The sequence below is a fragment of the Camelina sativa genome, chromosome 17, assembly GCF_000633955.1.
Source record: "Camelina sativa cultivar DH55 chromosome 17, Cs, whole genome shotgun sequence".
In the NCBI taxonomy this organism is placed as follows: domain Eukaryota; kingdom Viridiplantae; phylum Streptophyta; class Magnoliopsida; order Brassicales; family Brassicaceae; genus Camelina; species Camelina sativa.
Genome location: NC_025701.1, coordinates 35412022 through 35419889, shown reverse-complemented (window position 1 = coordinate 35419889; position 7868 = coordinate 35412022). Strand labels below are relative to the sequence as shown.

The 7868-nt window shown below is 34.7% G+C and overlaps 1 pseudogene; it reads right to left on the bottom strand.

The window, feature by feature from the left end:
• On the bottom strand, window positions 5752-7868 carry LOC109129996 (annotated as a pseudogene).

The following is a 7868-nucleotide window of genomic DNA, read 5'->3' as shown; positions in this document are numbered from 1 at the left end:
GTTTTTCTATCCCTATATAAACACATGTAATCTCATTTGAGAAAATCATCCAATAAAGAAATCTTTTATCTTATATTTGAGAGTGGTAAACTCCTTTGTTCCTTTGGAACTTGTTCTTTCTCCTTGGTGGGTTACATCAAAGAGTTTTCGGTATATCAAGTGATTCCACAGCACTTGACGTTTCCATTCACTAGCTGAGGATTGAAGAGTCGTTATAAGAGAGTCTAGGGCACAAGGATTTTCGGGATTCTTCTCACGCCTTGTCATCTGTCTCCGCGAAGCTTCTATCTAAAGTTCCACCGGCTTGCTTTGTTTGGTTTGTTTTAAGAGAGTTTGGGGCATAAGGATTTTCGAGTTTATCTCATGTCTTATCATCCAGCTTCGCGAGCCATCGGAGTTCTAGGATTATCAGTCTACCTACCTTAGAGCGTCGATTCCTTGGGAGGATCACATCAAGTGGTATCAGAGCATCAAGAATCACATCAGAGCAGATGTACGCAGGGAGGACCAAATGATCTCCTGGCGTAGACCGAATGCGGGTTGGGTTAAGTAAAATACTGATGGTTCATCAAGAGGGAACCCGGGTTATGCGACAGCAGGAGGGGTCTTACGAGATCATGCTGGTGTTTGGTGCGGGGGTTTTCCTTTTAACATCGGGATCTGTTCGGCGGTGTTAGCAGAATTGTGGGGAGTGTATTATGGACTTCGTATGGATTGGGAGTGTAATATGCGATGTGTGGAGTTGGAGGTGGACTCAGAGGTTGTTGTTAGTTTTCTCACAACAGGGATAAGTGATTCTCATCCCTTGTCCTTCCTAGTACGGTTGTGCTATGGCTTTATTTTTAGGGACTGGCTGGTCCGTATTACTCATATATATAGGGAAGCTAACCGTCTTGCGGACGGTTTAGCCAACTATACTTTTTCTTTACCGTTGGGCTTCAAATTTTTAGATGTTTGTCCGGATGTTCTTAATGCTGAGCTGTTAACGGATTAGACTGGAACTGCGTATCCACGTCGTGTTCGAATGTAACTTGGGTTTTTGCTTTTTTAATAAATTATAGGTCTCCTCTCTTCCACCAAAAAAAAAAAAGAAAAAGAAAAATGGAAATTGTTAAAGGTCTATTTATATAAGAGGTACTCCATAAAGTCCAAAATTTGGTGGAAGTCCCCTTGGTACAATGGTTGAACAAGGGTTGTATAGTGCTTCTACACCAAGGTCTAGGGTTCGATTCCTAGATAATGTAATTTATTAATTAATTTTCAGATTAACTAAGGCAAGTTTATAGGGGATCTTCAATGATGCACACGTAAAATCGTCTATATGGTTCTCATAAAACTTTATATACTAAAGCATGAATACCAAAGAGACAAACACAATTTGTGAAAGACCTGAAAACGCTTACAATGATCCTCATATGGCTCTGGTTCTGGATTTAAGCTTCAGATATGGGTTCAATGTCCTTCAGACAGGGTTATAATATTCATAGAATGCTTCACATATATCTCCATCTATTTCCACATCTCGGAGTAGTAGACATCGTATTTGTTTTAAACTTTTATTATCTAACATAGTTTTATAAAATATAGAGTTCTCAAGTTACAATTGTACAACAAGAAATTGAAAAGAACTTTTATTATATCGTATTACAAAATTTGAGACACTTTTACCTAACTAAAATATATATATTGCAGGATTTACCACATAAGATTAAGATCTAAATAGCTCAAATTTGTAAGCAGTCAAGTCCATCAAATTTAAATGTCGACAAGAATCAAGATTAAACTGGTTATAGATCAAAAAAGAAGATCTTTAAGAGAGAAAACCCACAAAACAATCATGGTATAAATTCAAGCGTTAGAAAACCATTCGTCAAAAATATTAAAAGGGGACGAGTTGTTTTGCTGTGACGTCGTCGAACACCTATATCTTTCTTAGATGACTTGCTATGATGGTCGGTATCCTTTCGGAACAACTTATCATCATAAAACTTTATGTTTATTTTTACATCAATTAAAAGAAAAATTGATTACAATATCCATTAAGAAAATGGTCCTTTCTTTTTCTTATTTTCATTTTTCATATCTAAAATCAGAATTCTAACAAAATTGGATCTCTACTGCCAGTCAAGATATATGCCTCGTTTTGTGCAACTATACATCTCTAATACCGCTCATGAAGTTCATAACCGTCTAAACAATCTTGCAAAAAGAATTTAAAAAGGTATTATGAGTATATTGATTAAAATCTTTGATGAATACAACGAGTTAGTTAAAGTTTTTATAATAGCTAGATACAAGACTCTCACAAGTGAAGAATATTCAATAGACTAGTTAAAAATAAATAGTGTTGTAAACTGATTGTGGGTGACATGTATATCTCTAATTGTGACATAAATATAATAATGCATTCTAGAAAGGCTTAACCTCAGTCGATATGTTTTTTACATCTATCGTACATATATGTCACTAAAATATTCTTTGATACATGAAGAAGCTGTACCATCCAAAAAATACACATATCAACACAAAAAAAGGTTCCTCTAAACTAAAACCATCAAAGATTCTCTCGTTCCTTTTGGTGTTGAGAGATGTGCGGCATTGTTGGTTCCAGAATCGACAATAAACTCAACACTGACATGCACACACACACAAACAAAATCAATGTTAGACGATGGAAGCAGCCGTTGTTAATTCATAACTCGAAATTGCACATAGAAAAACAAACAACTTGAAATCATAGCAGCAAAACCAATCCAGCAGAATTTTAGACTAGCTTCGATCAAATTTTAGACTCATGATTAATGAACTAGATTAAGCAATAGCAAACGCTATAAACGCAACATTGTAAAAACCAAAAACAGAAAAAAATAAATAAAGAGAACAACAAACCTGAATGAATTCGCAATAGGGTACCAGTCTTCACTCAGATTCATCAAAAACATCTCTGAATTCATGGAGAAAGTAAGAAGAATTGACACTGGTTGAAAGAATCGAAGAAGAGGAGAAGAAGACGAAATGTTCTTCGGACCACCCGCAAACCTGTGGTCTCAATCGGACAAAACCCGACTAACCCGCAAACTAAACGGGTAGAATCCGCGAGACCCGCAATTTTTTTGGGCATCAGTTTTAAAGCCCAAGCCCGCCCCGCTAAGTGACATATTGGGCATGGCCCGCGGGCTTTAGGCCTGTTTGACATTTCTAGACGAGGTCATAGCTTTAAGTGTTTTTCTCACCTTTTCTCTCAGTTCCCACCAGACAAACCCCACAACTGCAAGTCTGCAAGGACTGTTTCTACCACTCCACTCCAACCATGCTTGTTTGTTTCCATGTCTGCCCAAAACATCGACTTGTGTGAGGTATATAGCTTACTACAAGAAAATCTTTCTAAAGCCACAAATTTTTTAGTATCTATCTCTCATATTTCGTGGCTATGTTGGCTATAGCATTGGAAAGCCACAAAAAAATTAGTGTCTATAAGCTTGTAGCTATTTTTATTCTTGGCTATTTGTGGCTTTGTTGCCACAAACTAACCACGATAAAATATTTGGCTGATAGCCACAAATTTACACGACCAAATTTGTGTCTTTTATAGCTATGAATTTGCCACAAATAAATCGTAGCCTGTAGTCACGAAATATCACAAACTCCGTTGTGTCTAATACCCATTAATTGCCACAAATAGTCACTAAAAAAATATGTTTCTGTAGCGTTGTAGCTATTTTATGCTGTGGTTTTCCATGGCTATTCCCCAAAAAAAGACAAAAAGAAAAACAAATTATAATAAATAAATTAATTAAAAAGGATATTTGTTGGGCGAATTTGTTTGATAACCAAAACACAAAAGTAACAAAGAAAATAGCCAAATAATGAACTAAATTAAGTGAGTAACCATTAGCTGAGGTAAAAAGACAAGGGAAAGGTATGGTGAGGTTCACGCGCAGTCACCAAATAGTGTTAGTGTAGAAGATATTTATTTATTTGGATAAATAGATGATACCCCTTTACATTTTATTTTAATTTATCTTCACAATAAAATTAATTAAAATTTTGAAATTTATCACAAAAAGTTACATTTTTTTTTCTACATTCGACATAACTTGAATTTTTAAAATTGGATGTTGAAAATTTTACATGATGAATAGTGTTTATAATAAGAATTATACTATGACTATAAAATGGTATAGAACATTCATACAACCCAAATCGTGAATTAAACTCACAACAAAGAAAAATGCTAAACCCTAAGGGATACAACATAAGCAAACCAAGCAACCGTGTTAAATACTAACTATAAAAGATAAAAATAGACAACTCAAACGACTAAACTAAACGCACAAAAAACGTTATGCCGTAAGAGATACAACATATGCAATCCACATAGATAGCTCAAACCGAATTAAACGCACAATAAAGAAAAACACTATACCCTAAAAACACAAAATAGGCAACCCAAACAATTGTATTAAACACTAACCGTATATGCCCTACATATTAACCGAGTTAAATACTGACAATCAAACAATAGAATATATAATTAGAATATTTCTAATTATAGTTTGAATTAATGTATGTATGCAATGTAAATAATTTGAAACTTGAGAAATATACTTTAAAAATGGAATATAGTGTTTTTGTATTCTATATATTACAAATATTTTCGTTGTTTTAGTTAGTGTATAAATTATATTTTCTCATCTTAATATCTTTAAATCATAATAAACATAAAAAAAATCTATAGTTTTAACTGAGTTTGTGAAATTAAAATAGTTTGTTCAAAAGAAAATTTATTACAAAATATGAAAAAGTAAAGAAAAAAAGAAAAAACTGTTGCCAAATGAGAGATGGCAGAAATATGTAAGCATATATATAAAGAAGAATACATACGTAGACAAAGTAAGGGCGAGTGGCAACAGTTAATACCTAGTGGGGCTATAATTGTCATTAATATATATTATATAGAGTATATTATCTTTTCATAATGGCTAGACAGTGAATTATAATTTTTTTGTTAGTCATTACTGCTAATTTCCCATATTTGTTTGTTAAATGATTAATTAAAAAAATTAAAGCTCTTGTTCGGCGATTGATTGATTGGTGGCCAAGTTCCGGCAATAGCAATTGATAAAACGCTGCAGAGAAGTGCGCCGCCTCCTATATACCTCTCACGGTTGTGTTTGTTTCTTCTCTTTCCATCTGAATTCTACATGTAAAAATCCCTAAATCTCTTTCCTTTGAAGTTCTCTCCCTCGTCACTTCTTCAAGAAAACGAAGATAACATCGCGTCTTTGGAGACATATCTGAGACAGAAACCATTTATTTTTAAAAAATAAAAACAAAATCTCCACAAATTTCCTCAAAAATTAAGTATATCCAACCTCAAAAACGAAGACAACTATAATGAAATATTAGGAAAAAAAACTCATGGCTATCCATGGTGTAAGAAAAATCAAACTGACTCTGGTAGAATAACACAATTGATTCATATAAAAAAATTTAATAACACTATTGACCATTTTAAAAAAAAATTGACCCTGATAAAGTGATTTCCTAGCTCCGCCAGTATGTGATCTCTTACAACACCACAAGCCACGCTTTAATAGAGAAAACCGTAGAATCGAACAATAACCTTAACTGGAGAGTTATCTCAATCCAAAATATATTATAGGTAAACAAACCCAAAAACCAAGCAAAGCTTTTATTAATAAGAGAATAGTAATAGTTAGGCATAGAAGCCAAGCGAGCATATCAGAGTCATATCTTCTTACTGACCGTGACTTTAAGACCATGCTTACTGAGAATGACAGAAGGAACTGATTCGATCTTTTGACCTTTCGACGATATTAAGGTCGTAGTTACGTATGATGTCCACAGCTACCATCTTCATCTGCATGAGAGCCAAATGCTTAGCCACGCAAGTTCTTGGACCGGAATTAAATGCAAGGAACTTGTATGAAGGTTTATGTCGTATCCCTCCTTCGTCTGAAATCCACCTCTCTGGTTTGAAATCTGATGCGTCTTCTCCCCATACAGATCTTATTCTCCCAGTGCGTACATAGAAATTAGAATCATTGAATGCGCTTCAACTTTGTGTCCTCTTGGAAGCACATGCATCGGACTCCGAAGGTGACTTGTGATTAAGGGAGGTGGTGGGTAGAGTCTCAAAGTTTCGGACAAGGCAGCATGTACATATACGAGCTTCTCTAGATCTGCTGGATCATACTTTGTGTTGATCCCACGTCGTATTTTGTCCATAACTTGGGGATGCATAGAAAGAAGCCAGAAGAACCAAGTGAGAGCTGAGCTTGAGGTGTCTCTTCCTGCTTTCAACAGATTAAAAACAAGATCTCTTATAAACTTATCATCTCTCAGTTTCAAGAGCTTATATTTGGTGGTGTCCACATTCATATTATACGTTAACACGTCCATTGATGTCTCTCTTTCCCCACGACTTATCTCCTCTCTTCTTAAAGATATGATCGCCGCAAGCATTTCATCGACAGTGAGCATCGAAGCTTTCAGTTTCTTCTCAAGACCAATCCCAATCCATTTTTGAAGTTTCCACAAAANATAGAAATATGGAATTATATATGATAAGTGAAAAATGTGATTAAGGGGCATGATGTGTTGAAATGTCGCTTATGTCAAAAGGCACAAGTCTAATCCTTCGTCATGTTTCATCATATATATTGTTTCAAGTCTATAAATAGACGTTGTGATCGTATTGTAAATAGTAACAAGTTTCATGCAAATAAAAATTTCAGTTTTCTTTCATGTCTTCTCCAAAGAGAAGAGACAAAGTCTCTTGCTCTGTTTCTTTTCTTCTTCCTCTCGATATTCTAAGATCTCTTTCCCCACGTCTTATCTCCTCTCCTCCTGAAGATATGATCTTTGCAAGCATTTCATGGACAGTAAGCATCGAAACTCTCAGCTTCCTCTCAAGACCAATCCCAATCCATTTTTGAAGCTTCCACAAAATCATCGGTTTGAGATATCTATAGAAGATCGCTTCTACACCAACATCTACAGCTTCAGAAAACTCAACTTTCGGCATTTCAATGGATAGAGACATTGGATCATAACCAGTCATTAAAATGGAGGAAATATCAAACATATACTCTCTCTCTTTCATAATATGAGATGTTTAGAGATGTTTTTTTTCCATAATATAGAATGTTTTCAAGTTTATATGCAACTTTTATATATTAATTTAATATTTTATAAAATATTTATAATATGCATTCTTATTTATGATTGGTTTAATTTTTAAAAAATAGATATATCTTAATATGCCTGCTTTCTAGTTAAAACATCATATATTTTGAAACATCATATATATCTTAAACACATGTCTAAGATTATGTTTTTTCTAACAGCTCTGGCAAACAAAGAAATAAGACCCATCTTCAACTTACTTATATTGCTACTCACCGCGAGCTTAAGGAAATCTTTATGGTGAAAAAGGGTGTGATTTGACTTCCTGAGATCCTCCCATAACTCCAAATCAGCAGTTACAATTCCATCTCCCAAAAACATCAAAGATCTTCTTGAATTCAGGTCCTTTAGGATAATTCGGAAAGTTTGAACTTAGTATGTGATTGTGATGGATGTTCCTTGGATCAGCCGTGAGTAACGAGTCTGTTCCAATAAACTAGGCTCCTTTGAAAACAAAAATTTAGATCGCTGGCCTCAAGAGCCTCAACCATCCAATCATATATTCGATGAACTTCGACGACCAAACCTGGAACCATCCCGAGGAAAGGCCAGTTCTTGAACAAAGGGCTTGTGAGATTTCTTGTGGAGGAAGAAACATTGGAAAAAAAAAGGAATGCAATGATGATGAAGACTTCAAGTAAGCTTACTATCATCAT